Source organism: Lactuca virosa, chromosome 2 (genome assembly GCF_052849685.1).
Source record: "Lactuca virosa cultivar CGN04683 chromosome 2, Lactuca_virosa_CGN04683_v6, whole genome shotgun sequence".
NCBI classification, from domain to species: domain Eukaryota; kingdom Viridiplantae; phylum Streptophyta; class Magnoliopsida; order Asterales; family Asteraceae; genus Lactuca; species Lactuca virosa.
This window is the reverse complement of record NC_136427.1, coordinates 239,967,667-239,990,446: the sequence shown is the minus strand read 5'-3', so window position 1 is coordinate 239,990,446 and position 22,780 is coordinate 239,967,667. Positions and strand designations below refer to the sequence as shown.

General features: G+C 36.1%; 1 long non-coding RNA gene and 1 pseudogene across 2 annotated transcripts; both read left to right on the top strand.

Annotated features, from left to right (window-relative positions):
• The first annotated feature begins 4,426 nt into the window (after positions 1-4,426).
• LOC145158339 (ACT domain-containing protein ACR6 pseudogene) lies at positions 4,427-5,721 on the top strand (annotated as a pseudogene). The gene is made up of 2 exons (XR_013737259.1): positions 4,427-4,498; positions 5,109-5,721. The product of XR_013737259.1 is annotated as an ACT domain-containing protein ACR6 pseudogene (transcript).
• A 167-nt stretch (positions 5,722-5,888) lies between these two features.
• On the top strand, positions 5,889-10,349 carry LOC145156893 (uncharacterized). Its single transcript, XR_013736962.1, has 12 exons — positions 5,889-5,980; positions 6,064-6,203; positions 6,299-6,463; positions 6,554-6,804; positions 6,892-7,032; positions 7,247-7,959; positions 8,267-8,444; positions 8,522-8,658; positions 9,118-9,330; positions 9,428-9,532; positions 9,622-9,727; positions 10,050-10,349. It is a non-coding gene; the product is annotated as an uncharacterized LOC145156893 (long non-coding RNA).
• The last annotated feature ends 12,431 nt before the right edge of the window (positions 10,350-22,780 follow it).

The window sequence follows — 22,780 nt, the reverse complement described above, 5'->3', positions numbered from 1 at the left end:
ACAAGTTTTAAAACACCAAAACAGTTTAGGGTAATGTTTCTAGTCCATTTCCAGCAGCAAAAGTCGAAAATCTGCATTCTGAGGCTCCTACTCGCCGAGTGCACGAACCTACTCACCGAGTAGGTTGAGTTTACTCATGAACTCGGCGAGTCCCCCCATGGACTCGGCGAGTTCATCAGGTAGACAGCAAAAAATTCGACTTTTTTCACTATTTTGCATCAAGTATCAAACAAACAAGCCTAGGCTCTGATACCACTGTTGGGTTTTGAGCATTCTAACACTTCCTAAGTGTACATGCAACCCTATTAAACCTTGGATCTATGTTTGTCTAAGATACATGCAAAATATTATTTTCCAAGGTTTATAACCTATCTAGCATGACATGGGGTACTTTTAACCATAAAAGAACTAGATGAATTACATACCTTTTGTTGATTGTTGATTCCTTGGAGTTTGAGAGCCAAGCACCAATAATGTGAATGCCTCAAATGGGAATCACAAATCACCACAAACTTGGAAAAGATGTATGAGAGAGTATACTAATTCTTGATTTTGGCCACCACACTTACACACACATTAGTGTCTTTTTCATGCAACATAAGCTTGTTTATATAGTGTACATGGTTAGGGTGAAACCCTAATAACCCATGTCTTTTCCTCTTCCAAGGATCCATGGGTAAAAGCTCCATGGATCATCCATGGACTTTCATATAAGCTTAGCCCATTCCAAATGAGTGTTAGCCCACACCATATAAATATAATAGCCCATGATTTAATTAGTCTTCCTTTTAATCACTAAATTAATTCATAATTAATTCAAGATTAAAACTAATTAAGTAACATGACTTTATATTAATATATTATAACTTATAATATATTAATAAATCGTAAGTATACAACTCTCATAAAATTATCCATAACTAGTTCGGGTGAAGTGCAACCCAAATGGACCATGCCGGGTCGGGTCAAGTATATACCAAATAAGTTATGGACTTAGACACCTTATCCAACAATATATATATATATATATATATATATATATATATATATATATATATATAGTGAATATACCCTTAAGGGTATATAAGCTTAGGTATCCAAACTCACTATAATACATCATTTTGTTTAATATATTCATTATAATGTTCTTAAACTTCAACCCCTAACTTGATTTACTTTCAAGATTTCAAAATGTCACTATTATATTCCTCTTACATCACATCTTTTTGTCGAACACCTACTAGGCTATATATATTATAGTTGAAAATGAAAATTATGTAAGAGGAAGATAAATGTGAAATTTATAAAAATCGTGGAAGTAAATCAAGTTAGAAGTTGAATTATAAGAACATTGGACAATTACAATGTATATATATGATACAAAACGACGTAGTATGGTGAGTTTGAGTACCTAAGTTTATATACCCTTAAGGGTATATTCACTTTTTCTCATATATATATATATATATATATATATATATATATATATATATATATAGGGTTAAGTTCAAATGAGAACACTAAATAAAGTGAGAACGTGAGAACACTACTTTATGTTATTATTCTGCTATGAATTATATATATATATATATATATATATATATATATATATATATATATATATATATATATATATATATATATATATATCGTTATGACATTATTCATCAACAAATATATGAACAATCACACATTAATATTCACATAAAAATTTTGTATGTTCAACTTTATGACATTATTCATCAACGAATATACGAACAATCACATATTAACATTCACATTAAAATTTACTAAATTACTACATATATATAAATTTTATAGTAGAATAGCAATATAAAATTGAATATATTCACATTGTAATTACTACAATACAATACATATTAAATTCAAAGAAGAATAATAACATATAAATGGTGTTCTCACGTTCTCACTTTATTTAGTGTTCACATTTGAACATAACTCTCTCTCTCTCTCTCTCTCTCTCTCTATATATATATATATATATATATATATATATATATATATATATATATATATATATATAAGTAGCTTCATGCGAAATTATATATAAGTTGCGAAAATGCGAGAACCAATGAGAGGGGGACACATGGATATTTTAATTGATATTAATTTTGAATTATTTAAAGTTGTAAATATATTTAAAAGGGCAACAGTGTAATTACATATTTTTGATGTTATACGTTAGTTATATATAGATAATAGAATTTGAATTTTGAATTCCTAATGTAACTGACCAACACAAACGTGGAGCATGATATTATTATTTCATTTATTAGATTATCAATTGGAATATATTTTGGTCATCACCCAAGAATTGTTGTCGTCAGAAGTTTTTTTTTTATTTTTTTTCAAAATAGATGTTTGCGTTTAAAGCAATATTGGATGCTAGTTCAGGTAGAAAAAAGTTTAATTCGCAAAGAAAAAAAGAAGGTCTCACAAATAGAATCGGGAGGAAAGGTGAATCAGATTATAAACTCTATTGATTACCCTATTGAAATTGAAGACGATGAAGTATCTACAGATGACGATTGTTCAGTTGATGAGTTGATTATCTAGAAAAAAAAGAATTCCGTGGAGGTCTGTATTGGATAAAGTGTCTAAGTCCATAACTACATTTGAGATGTACTTGACCCGACCTGGCATGGTCAATTTGGTTTGCACTTCACCTGAACAATTTATGGATAATCTTTTGAGAATAGTATGTTTATGATAATAGAGTGTAATTATATATTTTTGATGTTATATGTCAGTTATATATAGATAATAGAGTTTGAATTTTGAATTTCTAATGTAATTGACCAACACAAACGTGGAGCATGATATTGTTGTTTCATTTATTAGATTATTAATTGGAATATATTTTGGTCATCACCCAAGAATTGTTGTCGTCAGAAGTTTTTTTTTTTTTTTTCAAAATAGATGTTTACGTTTAAAGCAATATTGGATGTTAGTTCAGGTAGAAAAAAGAATTCGCAAAGAAAAAAAAAAGGTCTCGCAAATGGAATCGGGATGAAAGGTGAATCAGATTATAAACTCTATTGATTACCCTATTGAATCAGATTATAAACTCTACAAATGACGATTGTTCAGTTGATGAGTTGATTATCTAGTAAAAAAAGAATTCCATGGAGGCCTGTGTTGGATAAGGTGTCTAAGTCCATAACTATATTTGAGATGTACTTGACCCGACCCGGCATGGTCCATTTGGTTTGCACTTCATCCGAACAATTTATGGATAATCTTTTGAGAATAGTATGTTTATGATTTATTAATATATTATAAGTTCTAATATATTAATATGAAATCATATTATTTAATTAGTATTGATCTAGAATTAATTTAGAATTAATTTGGTGATAAAAAAGGTGACTAATTAAATATGGGCTCTTGTAATTATATAGTGTGGGCTATTGCTTATTTAGAATGGGCTAGGCTTGCATGAAACACTACTAGAAAACAGCCCTTTAATGACGCGCAAACAATGACACGCGCTGGTAGAGGACGTGCATGTGTGCGTGCCCTAAAAAATAATGTCAGTTTTGCAAAATTTGAAGGATAGAGGACACGTATTTGTGCGTGCCCTACAATTAGTGTCAGAAAAGAAAAAAAAAGAACTGCGGAGGGCACCTTTCATAAAATGTGTGTCATCTAAATGTGTGGCTTTATAATTTTTAATGAAACACGCGTTTTTAAGGCGGGATTTCACCCACCTATTGAATCCCAAAAATTAAACCCCCCGCCTCTTCCAATTAGCAAGAAAAAGCCCTAGGGCTTTCGTCTTCGTAGCAGAATTGCTCTTGCTTTCGTGATCAAAGAAGAAGACAACGACTTAATGGGGTGAAACATAATTCCGAATATGTAGACGACTTCTAGGATGTGATTCAAAACGTCTCTCCAAGAAGCCCTAATTTCTGACCCGCCACCTCCTCCATCCCTCACCAGTGCCTTCACGTGTACATAGGCCCATCACTCGCGTACAACTATAAAGATATGCGATTTAGGGTTTCTCTTTGGCGACTCATTTCCTTTCCCCGTCGAGTTCGAAATTGTCACTGGAGGAAGTAAGGGCAGTGCAAGATGATGTAGGGCCTTCAAAGGCGCTTTGTTTATTACAGAGTGGTAGTAGGGACGATGATGCTGCTGATAGCCCTAAACAATAGTCATCTTCAAAGAAATTATTAAAGAGAAAGGTATTTCAATGTTGGGTCAAGTTCTTTCTACACCCCAAAGGAATCAAATAAAGAAATAGCACCCGAGAAGGTAAAACTTCATCTTCTGTTCTTTTCTGCTTCACATGTCTAGTAAACATTTTAACCCCAAAAGAATTTAAGTTTTGATTTTCTAATTATACCCTTTTGTTAATTAAAAAAGTTATATGATGAAACGACCTTCTTCCTAATCGGCTATCAAGAATCCGCTCTTCCATCTCTGGTCGCTGCTCCTTCATTGCAGGTCGCCGTTCGGCGCTACTTTTCCGGTGGGCACTACTTTAGTTATTACTGATTTCGTCTGATTAGTCATTAGGGGTTAAGAACAAAGCATCTTAAATGTTTGATTATATTGTTGATTACATTTGTTTCATCTGATTAATAAGTTTTTTATTCATCTTTTTTTAAGGACATATTGGTAATATTGCTAATTCATCTGATAAATAAATTTTCTGATTCATCTGATTAATAAGTATTCAGATTCATCTGGTTCATAATGTGATAATTAGCCGATTACATGTTTTTCAATCTTTTCATAAGTTTTTGATTTCATTTGATTACTGAATAAGTTTTTTAAGTTGGTTCATTTGATTAATCAATAAGTGTTTTAAGTTTTGAATCAAACTAGTCAGATTGGAATGAAGTGAAAATTTTACTGTTAAAAGTGATTTTGTCATTTGATTAAAATGGATAAAACTGAATGTTAAAATTGATTAAACAGATCATAATGGATTTATCATATTGGAATCGAGAACTCTATATACAGACAATTGATTTTTATACATAGGAAAAAGAAATAAAAGAAATGTTAATGTTGCAAGGATGCAAATCGCCGACCTTGGAATAAAAGCTCACTATGAAATGTTTCTTTCATTACAGGTGCTTGAAAGTGATGCTTTTTATGTCTCTTTATTAACTGGTTCAGTTGGATTAAAGCCTTCTGAAGATTACACAATAATAGAACTAGCTGGAATAGACAGACCTGGACTATTATCAGAAGTATCTGCAGTTCTCACAAATCTTGGATGTAATGTAGTCAATGCTGAAATATGGACTCATAATGCAAGAGTTGCAGCTGTTGTACATGTCACAGATGAGAAAACAAGAAATGCAGTTGAAGATCCTAAAAGACTCAACTATTAAGAAACTGTTGTGTAATGTTCTTAAGGGGAACAATGACTTGAAGACTGGTAAAATGACGCTTTTGACCCCGGGGTTTACGCATAGGGAGAGACGATTGCATCAGATTATGTTTGCTGAGAGGGATTATGAGAATGTTGGAAGGGTAGAACAGGAAGAAAAGGAGAATAGATGGAGGCCACAGGTTAATGTGTTGGATTGTGCTGAGAAGGATTACACGGTTATTACTATGAGGTGTAGGGATCGACCAAAGCTTTTGTTTGATATAATCTGCACTTTGACTGATATGCAATATGTTGTGTTTCATGGAGTAGTTCGCACAGGGAAAATGGAGGCTTATCAGGTATTTTAGTTTTTTGTTTGGTTTCATTTGTTCTTTATGAATTGTGAGCATAATACATGATTAGATGAGCCAAAAGTTTGCAATAAGGTTAAATTCAAGAAATAGCAACGTACTTTTATTTATTTATTTTATTATGTTAGCATATACTAATTTCATTTCTTTCTATAGCACAAAACAATTTTAACTAGCATAATTGGGTGGATTTTTCAAAGTTAAATAAGGTTTAATCTCATAAAAGACCTTACATTTTGCCTGTGGATACGGGGAGGTATTTTTCAACACATAATGGTTTTATCTATAAAAAACAAGCCAATTTAATATGAGGTGATGGGCAAATATGTAAATTTGTAGGTGAAATGTGCACAAATTCTGGTGGAAGCTGGAGCTAAAGTGGATGCATTAGATAAAAACAATAGCACAGCCCTCCATTATGCAGCTGGTTATGGCAGGAAAGAATGTGTATCCCTCTTGCTGGATAACGGTGCAGCCGTGTAAGTTTAGTTTTTATATAATCAATTATTTTTAAATCTTTTTTATTTTAATTTTGATTTTGATTTATTATTATTATTATTATTATGATATATAGTACTCTGCAAAACATGGATGGGAAAACACATATTGATGTGGCAAAACTCAACAACCAGAACGATGTATTGAAGTTGCTTGAGAAGGATGCTTTCCTATAGAAGCCAACCCATTGTTTAGTGCAAATACTGCAATTTCTGTTTTGAGCTTTTCACCTGATGGAGAGGTACAACCGTTCATGCTATTTTAATACATGATGAAACAGAAACACTAGAAGTTTTCAATTATTTTTTTTTTAAAAAAAAATATATGGCAGGGGTTGATAGCTTTCTCTGAGCATGGTTTAATGATAAGATGGTGGTCATTGGGATCCATGTGATCATAATTTCCCTGGTGCTCCAACGTTTTTGCCAGGTAAACCCAAGGGCTATTTGGTCATTAAAAAAATATTAAATTTTTATGGTGTCTAATCAGCAATTTCTGGTGGGCTTGGAGTTCCTGCTGTTGGCATGGCGTTCCCTGGCTATGTTACTCAGCCCAATGGAATGGGAATTCAGAAATGACATGGTACTTTAAATGTATATAAATAAATAAATATTTAAGATAATAATAGTTAGGTGAGTAAATGGATAAAATTGTGAAATTTTGTTGTAGGCTACCTGTTTTGGCTGGTGCTGCTGGGTCTTTAGGTGCTGCAGGAGCTTTAGGGGCAACATATTGTTCAACTTATATCACAATGGATGGTGCTTATCATGTTAGGCCATCTGGCCAGACCTCTGCATTGCCTCCTACAAGGTCTGTTACTTGTTATTATGATTTACGATTCTGAGGGTAGTTATTGGGACTTTGATAGTCCGACATATTGTTCACCTCACACCTCCTGTTGCCCCTCTAACTGTCCAGACTGCTCAAGTGTCCAATGCCCCAACAAAGGGCAGTTATTGGGACTTTGATAGTCCAACAAAGGGTAATCTCTAACAACATGCGATTTGATGATTTGTATATGTAGGTTTTAAGAGTGATTAAGTATGCTGTGGGGAAGTCCGGTGTGGAATTTAGGAGGGAAATGCAAAGGAACTCGGTAGCTGTTCGTCAGCTAATTCACTACAAGGGACAACCGGATCCATTGAAGGGTGATGCCCTTAATAAGTCTGTAAGAGAAACTGCTCAAGAAGCTTTATCAGCTATATTTTCTAGAGAAGACAACAGTAAACCACCACCACCACAAGAAGGTCTTACACAACGTATACAAGGGTTTGGAAACACAAACTTTGACGTTCCATCTGATGATAAGAAGTCGTTTCTTAGTGATATGGTTGGCATTGGAAGTGCAACAATCAAGCAAGGGTTAAATAGCTTATCACAAGCTCAAACTCATAATAAAAATGACACAGGAGCTTACAGGGGCCCTAATATGAGAAGATCATTGACTAATGAATCGAGTTACTCTGATAGCAAAGAACTTTCTAGTCAAGCTGCACTTTCTTCTAGGTCATCAACAAATGCATATGGATCTTGGGGTCAAGATCTAAAAACAAGTCATATCTTGCTTCATTGTTCTTTTAGGTCCATGTGAAAGCCATATGTGTGCTTGAGGCGATATTGAGGAAGAAAAATGATGAACCTTTTTCCATTGTCACCTCTTACTTTACTGAAAATATAGATGCTGTGGTAAAATGCTCCGAGTCTCCTCAAGCCTCTTTAAGGGAAAATGCAAATAAGGTATGCAATGAGTGGTTTAGTTTACAAGTTTTTTCATGTATCAAACTCATGCAACTTTCTTATTTGAAATTGTGGGCTAAGTTAAAGTAAAAAAAAACAAACAAAAAGTAAACACTGTCTTTTGTGGATTGTTATGAACTGAATGATTAACCCCACAAGTGGTAGCAAAAACATGATGCATTTAGCCATTTAGTACACAAAACAGCTTTATATTTCATGTTAATTGATTGTTTTTGTTATATTTAAATCCTTGTTACTTGGAAATTCAAGTTTTAAGCCTTCTTAATGGAGAATAAAGTGGTTGCAGGTAAGCCATCAAGACAAATGGAATGGAGTCTGTACACAGGAAGTTGGTGGTCTAGCAAAGTTTAGTTCATTTTCTTTCTTTTCTTATTACATCCAAAGGAAATTGATTAATCGTGCATAGTTGATAGGGATAGACATTGAGAATTGCTAGAAAAGGATTGCTCAAGACTCAGGAAAAGGTTTAAAATAATAATAATTGTTTTATTATAATTATAATGATAATGATAATAATAAAAGGAAATTTATCTATTTTCAGGTTACTGGTCTTGGTATATGTGTGGAGGTGGTAAAGAATAAGCTAGCACCTGCTATGAAAAAGGCAGAGCTGGAGATTGAGTGTGGAGGTGGTAAAGAATAAGCTTGATTAGATAACAAAAAGCACTGTTTATATTGGTAACTTTCAAATCTACCTTAATACAGTTGCTACATTTCGACGATTAGTCGAGTCATTTGATTGCATTTTGTGTGGGATTCTAAATACCAGTCCCAACAATCGGGATTATTAGCGTAATTGTTTGTATTACAATTAATTTTGGTTGATTGATTTTTGGACTGGAAATTCAGTTTCTTAAAAATCTTCGGAGCATGTAAAATTCTGAAATGTATGATTGAGAATCAGAGTTTTGCGTTTTCAAGTTTACAGGTAGATCACACTTGCTTGGCTAAACGTTATTCTGTATGCTTTCAAACTTGTCTTCTTCCTGAATTCTTGTTCTATGACATGATCTGGTTCCCTTTTTTTCTATAACTCTTTATACTTTTGGTTGAAATATGATTGTTGGTCGGTTAAAGCTCCCTAATTATGTCATTATTTAGTAATAACTGATGTTTTTATTTTTATTTTTTATACAGGTAATTTGGATGAGCGAGTAAGCGATAGGCTTTTATACGATATACTTATTCAAGCTGGTCGTGTAGTTGATTTGCACATTCCTCGAGATAAAGAAACTGATAAACCAAAAGGCTTTGCATTTGCAGAATATGAAACAGAGGAGATTGTTGATTATGCTGTCAGGCTTTTCACTGGGCTTGTCACCCTTTAGAATAAAACCTTTGAGATTTGGGGTAACATATCTTACTTTCCTCTTTAAACTCAATGAGTGAATTTCATACATTTTTTTTCTTCATATTCATATGATGATTGATAGATGAAGTTGAACAGATATCTGGACAAGGCAAGGCCACCCTGAACTTGCAAGCACCATCCATGTCCATGCTCACATATACTTCTACTTTCTTCATTTATTTACTTGTTTGCTGCCAGTTTGTATGCATATTCTTTCATTAAATGGGGTGAACTTCAACTTTATTCTTATCCGACATAAATTAATAGTCATTTTATTACATTACTTTCAGGGGGTAGAGTTGCAACTGAAAAATGTTCAAGCTGTTGGTGTTTATGGGTGGAGCAGTGAATTTGTTATTATTTCCAATGTGAGACCATGCACGTGCTAATCAAGAGGTACCTGATCTTTGTCATTCAAAAGTTGTTTGTTGAAATTTATACTGGGGTGCAGGTGACTTTATCTTGAAATTTACACTCAAAACTATTTTTTCCTTATTTTTCTTGTAAGTTTAGCCTTATTCTTTTCTTCAATTAAGTGTTGTCTGGAGAGTGTTGTATGAACAACAATAAATCAACATTTTTTTTCCTTCTTTTTCTTGTATGAACAATACATAGTCATAGTTTTACTTAATTAGTTGCTTATTTTGTTTATTAGTTGCTTGTTTTCTAGCTTATTATAGTCACTGATTGGTTTCTTGTTATGCTTAAATCTTAACAGCTATCATGGCAACCTTCAACAGTAGTTTTGGACCGGCACCTTCTTGCAGAAGATAGCGTGTACGTGTTCTTGTGCTGCTATTATGGATTTGGGAACATCCTTGCTTTCTGGTCCAACTGTATGTATCTCACGTGAAGCTTCTGTTAGAACTATTAATCTTAGGGATTTCAAGTTTTTCATATTTCTTGTATCTAATTAGTTTGTAAATTTTTGTTACAATTTTTATTGATTTGTTTTATCTTTCCATTGAACGATTATTTGTATGACATTAAATTTTATGCAATGGATTGTATTTTTGTATATGATATTTTATTTATTATGAGACATTAAATGCAAATTTAATTAGAAAATTAGTAGATCTATAAATAATATTTTTTTTAAACATATAAAATTACGATACGCAAAAATGTCTGTCATCTTCATTTATGACATGGCCTTTCTTGACAGGGGCTTTAATGATACGCAATGCGAGTCGTAAATGCGTGTCGTAAGGTTACGACATGCAAATGCGTGTCGTCTTCCTTTATGACAGGGCCTTCCTTGATACACATTGCGTGTCGTAAATGCGCGTCGTCTATAGACGACGCGCAAAAGCGTGTCGTCTCTCGTTATGACAGGGTCCTCCTTGACACGTATTTGCGCGTCGTCTGAGCGTTTTACGATACGCATTGCACGCCGTAAAAGGCTGTTTTTCTAGTAGTGGAAAGTCCATGGAGCTTTAATCCATTGATCTCATGGAAATGAAAGGTCATGGGTATTAGGGTTTACATGAATGTAACCCTAATCCACCACACTATATAAAGGAGTCATTGGCACTTGAAATGACACTAGTTTGTGTGAGAACTAAAGGGTGGCCGATTTCTAGTAGTGTGTTACTATTCTCTCAAGCGTCCAAAGTTTGTGGTGATTTATGACTTCCATTTGAGGCATCCACATTATTGGTGCTAGGCTCTCAAACTCCAAGCAATCAACCACTACTAAAAGGTATGTAATTCTACTAGGGTTTTATGATTCAAGTACCCCCATAACATGCTAGTTAGGATGTAAACCTTGGAAAATTATTATTTGCATGTATCTTAGAGAAAACATAGATCCAAGGTTTCTAGGGTTGCATGTACGCCATAAAAGTGTTAGAATGCTCAAAACCTGTAACGCCCGTAGATCCGGGCTAGTCAATTTAGAGACAATAAACATCAAAAATGAGTTTTGATGGAATAATATTTAGAAGGAGTAATCTTAACCAAGTGTTAGTATATGTTACAAGGGCTCCGTACATATAAAGAACGCCGAAATCCGAGTTATAACGAAAAAGTTATGGCCCGTCGAAGTTTTACGGCAAAACCGGCATGACACCGGGAGATGTAAATAGTGAATTTACGATAGAGGACTTTTTGGCCTTAGTGATCTAAACAAAAGTTGTAGTATACGTTAAACCGAGAACATACAAAAAAAGAACGCCCAAATCTGACTTCGTATGAGGAAGTTATGAATTTTCTAAGATTTGGCATAGCAGTGCCCGACCCGAAACTCGAATTTTAGATCGAGCTGTTTTTGGCCTACGCGACCTAAATGAGAGTTGAATATCTCATTAATAGGAACTCAACGGTAAAAAGACAGATGAAAACGGTGTCTGTATGTAGAAGTTATGAATTTTACGCGGACATTTAACTGTATAATCTCCTCCTACTGTTAAATTTAAGATCGGTCAAAAATTAGCCGACGGAGTCAGAATCAAAGTTGTAGATCTTATTTTTACCTACGTGTGGATATAAAGAACGTAAAAAACGGAGCTCGTATGCGAAAGTTACGGATTTTAGAAGTCGGAAGTGTATTGTGCGAAAATGGGTGACGTGGCACAATCTTGGCCATTGCTTTCTCCCAAGTCTTGCCACCAGATGGTGACATGTGGCACCAAGTTCAGCCATATTTCACCCTATAAATAGAACATCTCCCAACCTCATTTTCTTCACACCTTTCCCATTCTTTCTTCTCTCTACACTCTCTCTAAACCCCCCAAAACTCCCCTAGCGCTAGAAGAAAGCCCCAGAGCGCTCGACGGCTCCGAGAAGAAGAGCTTTCGGCTCGGAAGTTCTGCCCCTGCAGAGCCCGACTTCTAGCCAAACTCCCTCGTAGGTAAGATACGCCTACGCTATTTTAAATATAGTTTTTATTTAAATATAGTAATGTTATTAGGACCTTATAATAAATATTTGGGCTATTATTATGAGTTATATAAGTGTCGTTATAATATCTTTTTAACCACTCGCGGTACGGAGAATCTGGTTTGGAGGTCCGCTTGAGTTACTGGATTTCAGAAGTGCTATATGCCAAAATGATCCTGCCCTCCGGTGTTCCATGTCTGGCCCCTGTACATAGTGGGTGAAAAGTATTGTGTTAACGCTTATATAATAGTAATAATAGTTAGACTATTAATTAGTCTCGTCGAACATTAGACTAAACTCTAGTGGTAATGATACTAGGTTCTGTCAAAGGAGTTGTTTAAAGTAAACGAAATGCCGTCCGAGTGTCGAGTCACCACCTTTTCAAGTGAGTGCATAATCCTTTTTATCTTACACATAGATATGAAGTATTTTAATATAAATTACGTGCTATGTGTGCATATTGTCTGAATACTTGCTGTCTATGCTAGGTGAAAGATTTTTATACATGTTTTAAATAATTTAAACTGTATATGTATTTTATATCTACAAAATGTGTTGGGTAAAACACGGGTAGATGAAATAGTTGCTGTGTGATAACACGATGAAAGACATCAATGTTGACAGTGATCCAGTCATCTAGTGGAGTATAGATGACGACCACAGACTATACTTGACAGTCCAGTAGAACGCTAGCAGGCTCGTAACCTGTAGGTGTTTTTGAACTAGGTGCTCATTAGGTATTTTGAACTGAGTGTGTTCACTAGGTATTTTTGAACTAAGTGTGTTCACTAGTTATTTTTGAACTAAGTGTTCACCAGATGTTTTGGACTACGTGTTCACCAGTTGTAATCTATAAACCTTGGTAACGATGGACTTCGTACCTATTTATTAGGATAATCCTTAGGAATAAATGAACGAGGAATAACTGATTCTTAAGGTAGATCCTTAAGAGCAAAGAAGATAATGGGGATGGGTAATTAGGTTGATTAATTGTTTGAAGATTAAACATAATAATTATATTATTGTGGGTTGAAAACCCTATGTACTCACCAGGTTTCCCAACTTGACCCACTCAGTTTATTTATATCAAAGGTGTTGATATGAAGTCACATTACACTGAGAGATTAAGGAGATATAAATCACTAGTGATAATGAATGTAAGTTCTGTTTATGTTTATGTTTCTGTATTGACGATGACATCCCAAATGTTTTAAAATGAATAAAAATACTTTTCTTCGGAGATGCCTTGATAACGTATTTATCATGTTTTACTGGGAACAAATTCCGAAACATTTTTATTAAAAGAGGTACTCTGGTTTTTATAAAGCATAAACAAAATCGGTTTTTTCTGGCCGTGAAAATGGGGATGTCACAGTTGGTATCAGAGCATTAGTTTAAGCGAACTAGGAATAAGGATTTATTTCTAGACTTAAACTTAGAATGATAAGCGATAATCGTGAGGAATGTGTCTAATAAATTTAGGTAATACACCTGAATAGACACAAACACTAGCTTATTTAGGGAAAAATGCCTAACATGGTTTTATGTGCTAAATGATTTATGATATGCATTATATGATCGGATCTATGGTCTATTGTCGACCGGATCTAGAAACTTTATGTGTTCAGGTTTCTAAACGTTTAATTACGGTATTAGAACTGACATAAAACTTTTCGGAGAGATAAGGGGATTTATACGTCAATCATAGATAAAATCTTTCATATCTTAATTCTCGTCATTACACACTAACCGTCTAATTTGGTGTATAGATCGAAATGGCAAGAACCCGAAGTGGAGACGGGAATGCGAATGGAAATAGGAATCAACAACCCCCATTGATTGAACAATTACCTGTTGTAGTAACCGCACATGAGCCAATGACAATGGTCGGGGTACAAGCGATGATCCAAATGATGTTGGATCGTCAAATGGAGGAAACAAGGCGTTTACTTCAACAAAATCGAGAGGAACTTACGATGCCGATAGTTAGACGAAACAATCAGGATGGAGGAAATGACGGACGTGGATGCAAGTACAAGGATTTCATGGCATCCAAACCCCCGAGTCTTTCTGGAAGCCCTTCACCGGTGGAAGTTATGGGCTGGATCTCCGAGATGGAGACAATGTTTGTGACAACCGTCAAATTCAAGTCAAAGTCAAAGTCAAAGTCAAAGTCAACAAGTCAAACCGGTCAAACTTAACTAGTACTTGTATGTTAAAAGTTATTCTATGTATAAAAATGTGCAATTGTATGTCAAAAATTCAAGAGTCTTGAAGAATCTAAGTGTTAACAATGTAAAAACCATAAAAAGGGGGTTAAACGCATCAAAGCACGGCTAAGGACCCTTTCGAGGACTTAAAACGATCATTAACGAAGCGTAACGGGGTTCACGAACCTTGCATTTGCGAGATTATGTGATAATAATGGCTAAGGTTAAATCTCTCCCAAATCTCTCCAAGTATGTGAAATCTCTCCCAAATCTCTCCAAGTATGTGAAATCTCTCCCAAATCTCTCCAAGAATGTGAAATCTCTCCAAGTATGTGAAATCCCTCCCAAATCTCTCCAAGTATGTGAAATCTCTCCCAAATCTCTCCAAGTATGTGAAATCTCTCCTAAATCTCTCCAAGTATGTGAAATCTCTCCCAAATCTCTCCAAAAATGTGAAATCTCTCCAAGTATGTGAAATCTCTCCCAAATATGTGAAATCTCTCCCAAATCTCTCCAAAAATGCGAAATCTCTCCAAGTATGTGAAATCTCTCCCAAAATCTCTCTCAAACTTTTTCTGGTCATCCGGGTCATCCCGACCCTTAACTTGGTCAAAAATCACGCAAAACGGTAAGATTTCTCGAAAAACAACCTTATAGAACCGAAAGTCCTCTTAGGAACAGAAAGTCCTCTAACGAATAGAAACTCCTCTTAGGAGCCGAAACTCCCCTTAGGAGCCGAAACCCTCCTGTCAGAACCGAAAGTGTCAGTAGCGAGGACCGAGACTCGGCTCAGCCATGCGAAGATCAGCAGCGAGGACCGAGACTCGGCTCCCCCATGCGAGACCTCGGACCCTCGCACACCCACTTCGGATCTTCGGTCTACTTTCGGTCCTTCCTTCCCCACTCTCGGTTCCTAGCTTCTAAGAGCCGAACCTCGCAGGTTCGGTCCCTATTGTCCGATTTTCGACTACTTTCGCCTCCTAAGCCCGTTTTTGACGGGATTTTTTCACCAAATTCATATTTTTATCATTTTTAACCCCCAGAACTATTATTTTAATTATTTTTCAAGGATTTATTAATTAAAAATCATTATTTTATAATAAGAAGAATATTCTACACCACAAGTGGGTCAAGTGTGCCCACTTGCCTCCTATGTGTCACTTTCTCATTGGTCCAACCTTATCCACATCACACAAACCAAGGCAAACATCCCTTCACCCTAGCCACTTGCTCCAGCAACCCTCCATATAAGGAAATGCCTGGGATTCCCTTGATCTTTTGCTTCACCATCAAACATTATACACTTCTTAAACCATCAAGAGGGCCTCTTTTCTCTCAACTTTCAGCCACACTTTTGATGTGTTCTTGAGTTATTTATTCACTTATTGGTAAGTATTTCCTTCTAACTCAAGTGCTATTACTTGTTTTCATAACACTCTTGGATCATCGACTCATATCTTAACACGAAATCGTTCTTAGGATCATCCAAAAACTTCGTGTGTTCATCAAGTGTTCTAGACTTGAAACTCATCATCTTCAACCTTCCACTCTTCAAGAAATCACTCAAGGTGAGTTCATACCCCTACATTTTCTAGTTTTCTTCAGTTTTCAGGGGGGGGGGGGGGGGGGGGAATACAAGTTAAAACACCAAAACATATTCAAAACTCAACTTGACAGCTTACAACAGAAAAGTTGTGACCTGTTCACAAACTGTTTTACCCAACTTAAACTTAATATCTTTCAAAACTGTATAATATGCAAATAGTTCAGGTTTATACCTTTAAAATGACTACTTGCACATCTCCATATGATTTTTCTACGATTTATAGTGATTTTTACAAAACTGCCTATCATTTCAGAAACGAATTCGGACCAGTCTGTGATTATGAACACTTTCACATAAGTTAGAGACTTATAAAAATCATAATAAAAATTATGAATAAACTAGACACATTTTCTAAGCTCTCAGAGTTTACGGAGTTAGTTTTCGACTTCGTATGATTTTTCTATGATAATTTCAAAACAGTGCAGAAAGGATAAAAACTAGTTGCATTGTTTACCATATTAACAACACTTTGTATTATGTTGAGCAAAGTGCATAACAATAAATTTCTCAATGTTTGGATTCATTCTTGTTAGTTTATCATCATAAACAGAAATTAGTCATTCATGTTAAGGATTTTCCTCCATTCATTTTGAACACATCTAATAAACTACATTAAGTATAGTTTATGAATTTTCGATAAAAGCATACTACATGGAAAATGTTTTACTCTCAAAACAAATGGGTTTTAATATACTACTTGATAAACTATAATAGTAATAGTTTATGGATTTATATCACAAATGTATTTTCAAAATGTGATTTCACTTCCTCCACGGAAGAGGTTTTATACTCAAAACTATATGTAAACTAGTTAACGTAAGTTGTGAGACATTCTCCTTCGGGGTACTCTTAAGTACCACAGAAAATCCTGAATTAGTTATAACCAGAGTCTCTTGTAGGGAGAGCGTGATAATTGTGTATAGATCTATATTGGGATTGACAACCCACACCCATGTTGCTTGCATAAGTCCGATCGGCCGATCGGGGGTGACAAGTGTCATTTCGATTCTGACGCCTGAAGAACGTCGTAAGCAGGTTATTCTGTCGTAGTATGGTTATAGCGACTCACATAGGGAGTTAACAATCTTTCAAGTTTACATGAAAAAATTCTACTTTGAAAAGGGGTTTTACTCCTAATTTAAACGAGTTCATGCCGATTTAAACTTGCATGAATTACTTTAAGTATGGAAAAATACTTGTATATTCTCGGTCTTGACGCTTAAGGCTACACGACTTTTTATAAGGAAAATATTGGATTTTCTTTGGAAACACATTCCATTATGAACATTATAAGCACAAAACACACACATATTCTCTGTCTTAACAATTAGGACTACATGACTTTTATAAGGAAAATATTGGATTTTCTTTGGAAACATATTTCTATCAAAATTACATTTCATCCAGAATTGTTAGACTTCAGCTATAATTGCTAAGTGTATATGCTAGAGTTATATAAGAATCTAGTCGCAATCGACCTAGAATTGGTGGGCCCGCCTTACTTTCTCTTCCTTGTTTGGTTGTGGACCTAGGGCAGACCCATTATATTCGACCGTTTATTTAACTTAAATTTTATATAACTTATATACACTGGGTGATTATAGAAGGAATCTACGGGTCTTTCTAGGGTACATTATTGCATAACATAGGAAAATATTAAATTTTCTGGAATCATATTCTATCCCTTTTTACAAGGAAAACAGCTTCTTTCTCAAATAAAACTCTTATGAACTCACCAACTTAATTGTTGACGCTTTTTCAAACTACTTGTATTCTCAGGAAGTCAGTGAAACAGGAAATCAACCGCTTTTGAGGATGGGACGTTAAATCGTCAAACATTTCATTTTTGCCATCATAAGTGTAATTGATTGGAAACATGTAAACACATACTATTGTATAACTTTTTCAATTATATTTATGATGGTTGTATTTACTTTGGGCACTATTATACTCGTTGTTGTGATACTATACATGAAGTTCTCCACCCCCGGATGTTTCCGCCATCCTTGGTTTGGGGGTGTGACAGATTGGTATCAGAGCATTGTTTATAGTGAACTAAGTATATCGAACCACATAAGATATACAAACTATAAATGCATTGGGACTTAAGTCTCTGATTTAAATATTTTCAAATAACTATACTTTTAGAAATAAATAGTTTCTTGTTAAAAGTATAAGTACATACATGCATCCCGGTTTAGTGCCATGTCTAAGGAAAACACAAAAGTTAAAAATAGAAGAGTTGTGCAATGTGAATATGCCCTGGGATATGCAATCAAGTATGGGAGGGATATAGCCCGATCAACTATATTCGTCCGAGAAGTGATTAGTATGTGCCAGGGGATAGTCATAGTGGACAACGAGTCTATCAACTTACCAACACCCATACCAGAAAATCGTTAACAACCAAACATGACATTTAAAATACCATAGGGGTATTTTGTGGTAGTATAACTTATGTGAAAACTAAACTGATTCTTGCTAGTAGGTCTACAATCACTAAATGGATACGCTAAAGTTATATATAACCTAGATATGTAACTAGTATGCACCATGTCATCATAAAAGTAACTAAAGAGGATCAAACCCCTATAAGTAATTCTAGGAATATAATTATTATATGCCTCTTACCTCACCCCTATTCTTGCACGGACACCATGACAAGATCTTACTTACCGGGAGACCCCTACTTTCCGAACCCGGAAAGTTAGTGGGTGATGAGGAAAAGAGTCGAATATGGAGCCAGAGGTCGACAACTCTCCTTACATAGCCAGGGCTCTCGCGAACCGCCTCGACTACATCGAACCTGTGCCCCGTTGGGCAGCAATGATCAAGGGATGGGGTCGCCATCAGCAACAGCAATCGCCATTTGGGGACGAATTGTCGAGAGTAAAGTTCATTTTACTCACAAGACCTGGTAGATTAGGCCTATGAGTATGCGTTGGTACTACTCCCCTCCATGTGTAGGCCCGACCCCGCGAGTTAGTGATTACACTAGTCGAGAGATTTGTTTGCGGTCCAAACCTTTCCTTGCAATAATGTGGTGTAGACCTGCATCAGGCTCAAAACCTTTCTCTAAAAGCTAAATATACTAGAATCATACAAATGAAAGGGGCATGCGTATTATTTTCATTGGGAGCAATACTACTAAGAATTCATAAGTTTATTATATATAGACTCTCATTATGAATTGTTTTCAAAAGACACCAAAAACATTGGAACTCGATACACTCAGAACTAAGATAAACTGAGTGAGATAACTCCTGACGTATAAACCCTTATTCAATACTCATGATCATTTCTTCTTTTTAAACCTCATGGTTGAAAGGTGCCTTTCCATAGACCTATAGGGTGCGGTCATACCAGCACTAATGCACCGGATCCCATCAGAACTCCTTAACCAAGTGTGTTTGGACAAACCTAATCCTAGGATGGGAAAAACTTAACGCCCGTACAAAACCTACTTCTACCCACTACCATAAACTCCGTCTCCGGAACGTTAGCAGAAACATCAAGACTAGTTCAGTAAATTGCGAAATTTATATATGTGTATATAAATGATAAGGGTATAATTAGAATCATCCCCACTCACGAAATCGTTTCTCCACATGCAACAGATTTATGTCTTCACAAGAAGGTAACCAGCCAACAAGCAAGGCAGCAATCCTGTAGATAGACTCTGCTACTTTTCAAGCTGCGGTCACGGCAGCCGTGACAGCCGTCATGGCGCAACTCAATACTAACAACGCCAGCATAGTTGAAGGCGGTGTTGACAATTCTAACCGCAGTAACAGTCAAGAACACCATCGGGTGTCTACCCACGAAGACGCCTCAGACCACAAGCCCAAGAGCAAGAAGCGAAAGTTTTGGAATAAAAAGGAGCGCAACCTATCTCAAAAACGCGCTAAAAGACAACAATCTGTGGCTGCCCCTGTAACTACAACATCAGTACCGACTCATGCCTCGACACTAGCCACATCGTCTGTCACTCAAACACCGGTCAGACAATATATGGGCACCCTTCCAAAGTGTATCAAGTGTAGTTACCATCACAATGGAGTTTGTCGGGTGTTTCACTGTAAAAACTGTAACAAGAACGGACATATTGTCCGTTTCTGCAGGACCCAGACCCAGCACATCGCTTCAATCACCAACATAAGTGTAAGTCCAGTATGCTACCTATGCGGTGAAACGGGACACTTCAAGAGGGACTGCCTAACTGAGAGGAATGACGGAGGAGCAGGAGGAGTGTGACAACCAAACCAGCAGGAGCAACACGGAACCTTGTTAGGACTTTTGTAATGTTTCCAACAACAAAAACATTTAAGTACCATATGTTTGTAATGAAATTGGCATGTTGCTAAAATTACCGTATATCAAAAAGTAGTAAAAAAAAATACTCTCTCGTTCAATCAAATCAAAGACACTTATATATGATCTTAAGATTATTACCAGTAAGCTGGGATAACTTGGTATATACATCAGGGTTAATCATAATCAAAATACTACAAGCTTAAAGCAAATAATTCTGTCTTAACCCTTATTCCATGTCTAGTAGTGGGATTAGGGTAGAACCGCTCACTCGACGGTTTCATCAATACCAATTTACAAACGACTTCCATATACCGATCGACCATAGAATGATCGGTCGGGGATCATGATATAAGAAATCACTACTAAATTTCAGAACACACTTACTACCAGTACTAGCTGTTGTGATATGAATCATTTGCAGTAACAATAACACCGATCAAAACAGAGCACAATAACAAGAATCACATGATACTCTATCTCCCTAACGAATGATTCGTACGAATACAACTTAACACATGTGTTACTAAAAGGATCTGTTGTCGTCATTCGATGTCGATTGGTATAGTCCTCACTTTCCCGATTAAACAGCTATGAAAAGACCCTTCATCTAACCTCGAAACCCTCGTCTCTTGTAAACTCAAATCCGACACGGACCTCCGGGCCATCTCTCGCTGTGAAACCTCAAAACACTCACCAGAGGAGTATTACACTTTCCGCACCTTTTCAAATTATTCCTAGTAAACCCTTCGAGAATATCACACGTATAACAGGACAAGAGCAAGCACAGAAGCTTGAGACGGATACAGTTAGTCTATCACTACGAAGTGTATACGTGAGGATAATATATAATTAAGATTCTATGGACATTGGATGTGTGTTTCCGCCCTATTTCCTGTTCCTTGTCTGGTTGTGGACTTGGGGCGGAGTCACCCATCCAACTGTCTTACCAATCCTAATTACATACGACCTCTATATGCAAGTTAAAGATAGATGGACCAGGTACGAGTCCTACCATGAACTTCGGGACAAGGCTACCTAGGAGTGCGAATGAACGTCCTACCATCCGAATAAGTCTAGTCTCGAAAACCGAACCCATATGCTCCCTACCGACCTAATCAAATGAGAAACACTAAAGCAGACCTTATGCAGTGCTCCGAGGAGAAGTATTACTTACGACTTAGTATAAATTCGAGAAAGGCTGAAAGCATCTTGAAGCCGACAAAAGAACTACACAGATAAGCGACGCAAACCCTCGGAATTGTGGGTTGGTGACCGAGCTCTACCGAAGGCCTCACCATTCAAAAGAATGATATGTTTCGTTAAACAAGGGAGACTAAATCCAAGGTACAGCGGACCATTCGAAATCCTTGCTAGGATTGGCTCAGTAGCATACAAACTCCGACTGCCCCAAGAACCTAATAATGTACATCCAACCATCTACGCGTCAAATTTAAAGAAAGGTATGTCCGACGAGACTCTTGTGATACCTCCCGACGAAACCAAAGACGCATCCCTGTTGTGAAGATCTGTTGGATCGTGAAACAAGGACCCGAGTTCACCTGGGAACGCGAAGGCCAAATAAAGCAAAAAAATACCCACATCTATTCCCCAACCCTTGATGTCCCACTCAAATACAAATTTCGGGACGAAATTCCTTCTAACGGGGGGATAATGTGACAACCGTCAAATTCAAGTCAAAGTCAAAGTCAAAGTCAACAAGTCAAACCGGTCAAACTTAACTAGTACTTGTATGTTAAAAGTTATTCTATGTATAAAAATGTGCAATTGTATGTCAAAAATTCAAGAGTCTTGAAGAATCTAAGTGTTAACAATGTAAAAACCATAAAAAGGGGGTTAAACGCATCAAAGCACGGCTAAGGACCCTTTCGGGGACTTTAAACGATCACTAACGAAGCGTAACGGGGTTCACGAACCTTGCATTTGCGAGATTATGCGATAATAATGGCTAAGGTTAAATCTCTCCAAAATCTCTCCAAGTATGTGAAATCTCTCCCAAATCTCTCCAAGTATGTGAAATCTCTCCCAAATCTCTCCAAGAATGTGAAATCTCTCCAAGTATGTGAAATCCCTCCCAAATCTCTCCAAGTATGTGAAATCTCTCCCAAATCTCTCCAAGTATGTGAAATCTCTCCCAAATCTCTCCAAGTATGTGAAATCTCTCCCAAATCTCTCCAAAAATGTGAAATCTCTCCAAGTATGTGAAATCTCTCCCAAAATCTCTCTCAAACTTTTTATCGTCATCCGGGTCATCCCGACCCTTAACTTGGTAAAAAATCACGCAAAACGGTAAGATTTCTCGAAAAACAGCCTTATAGAACCGAAAGTCGTCTTAGGAACAGAAACTCCTCTTAGGAGCCGAAACTCTCCTTAGGAGCTGAAACCCTCCTGTCAGAACCGAAAGTGTCAGTAGTGAGGACC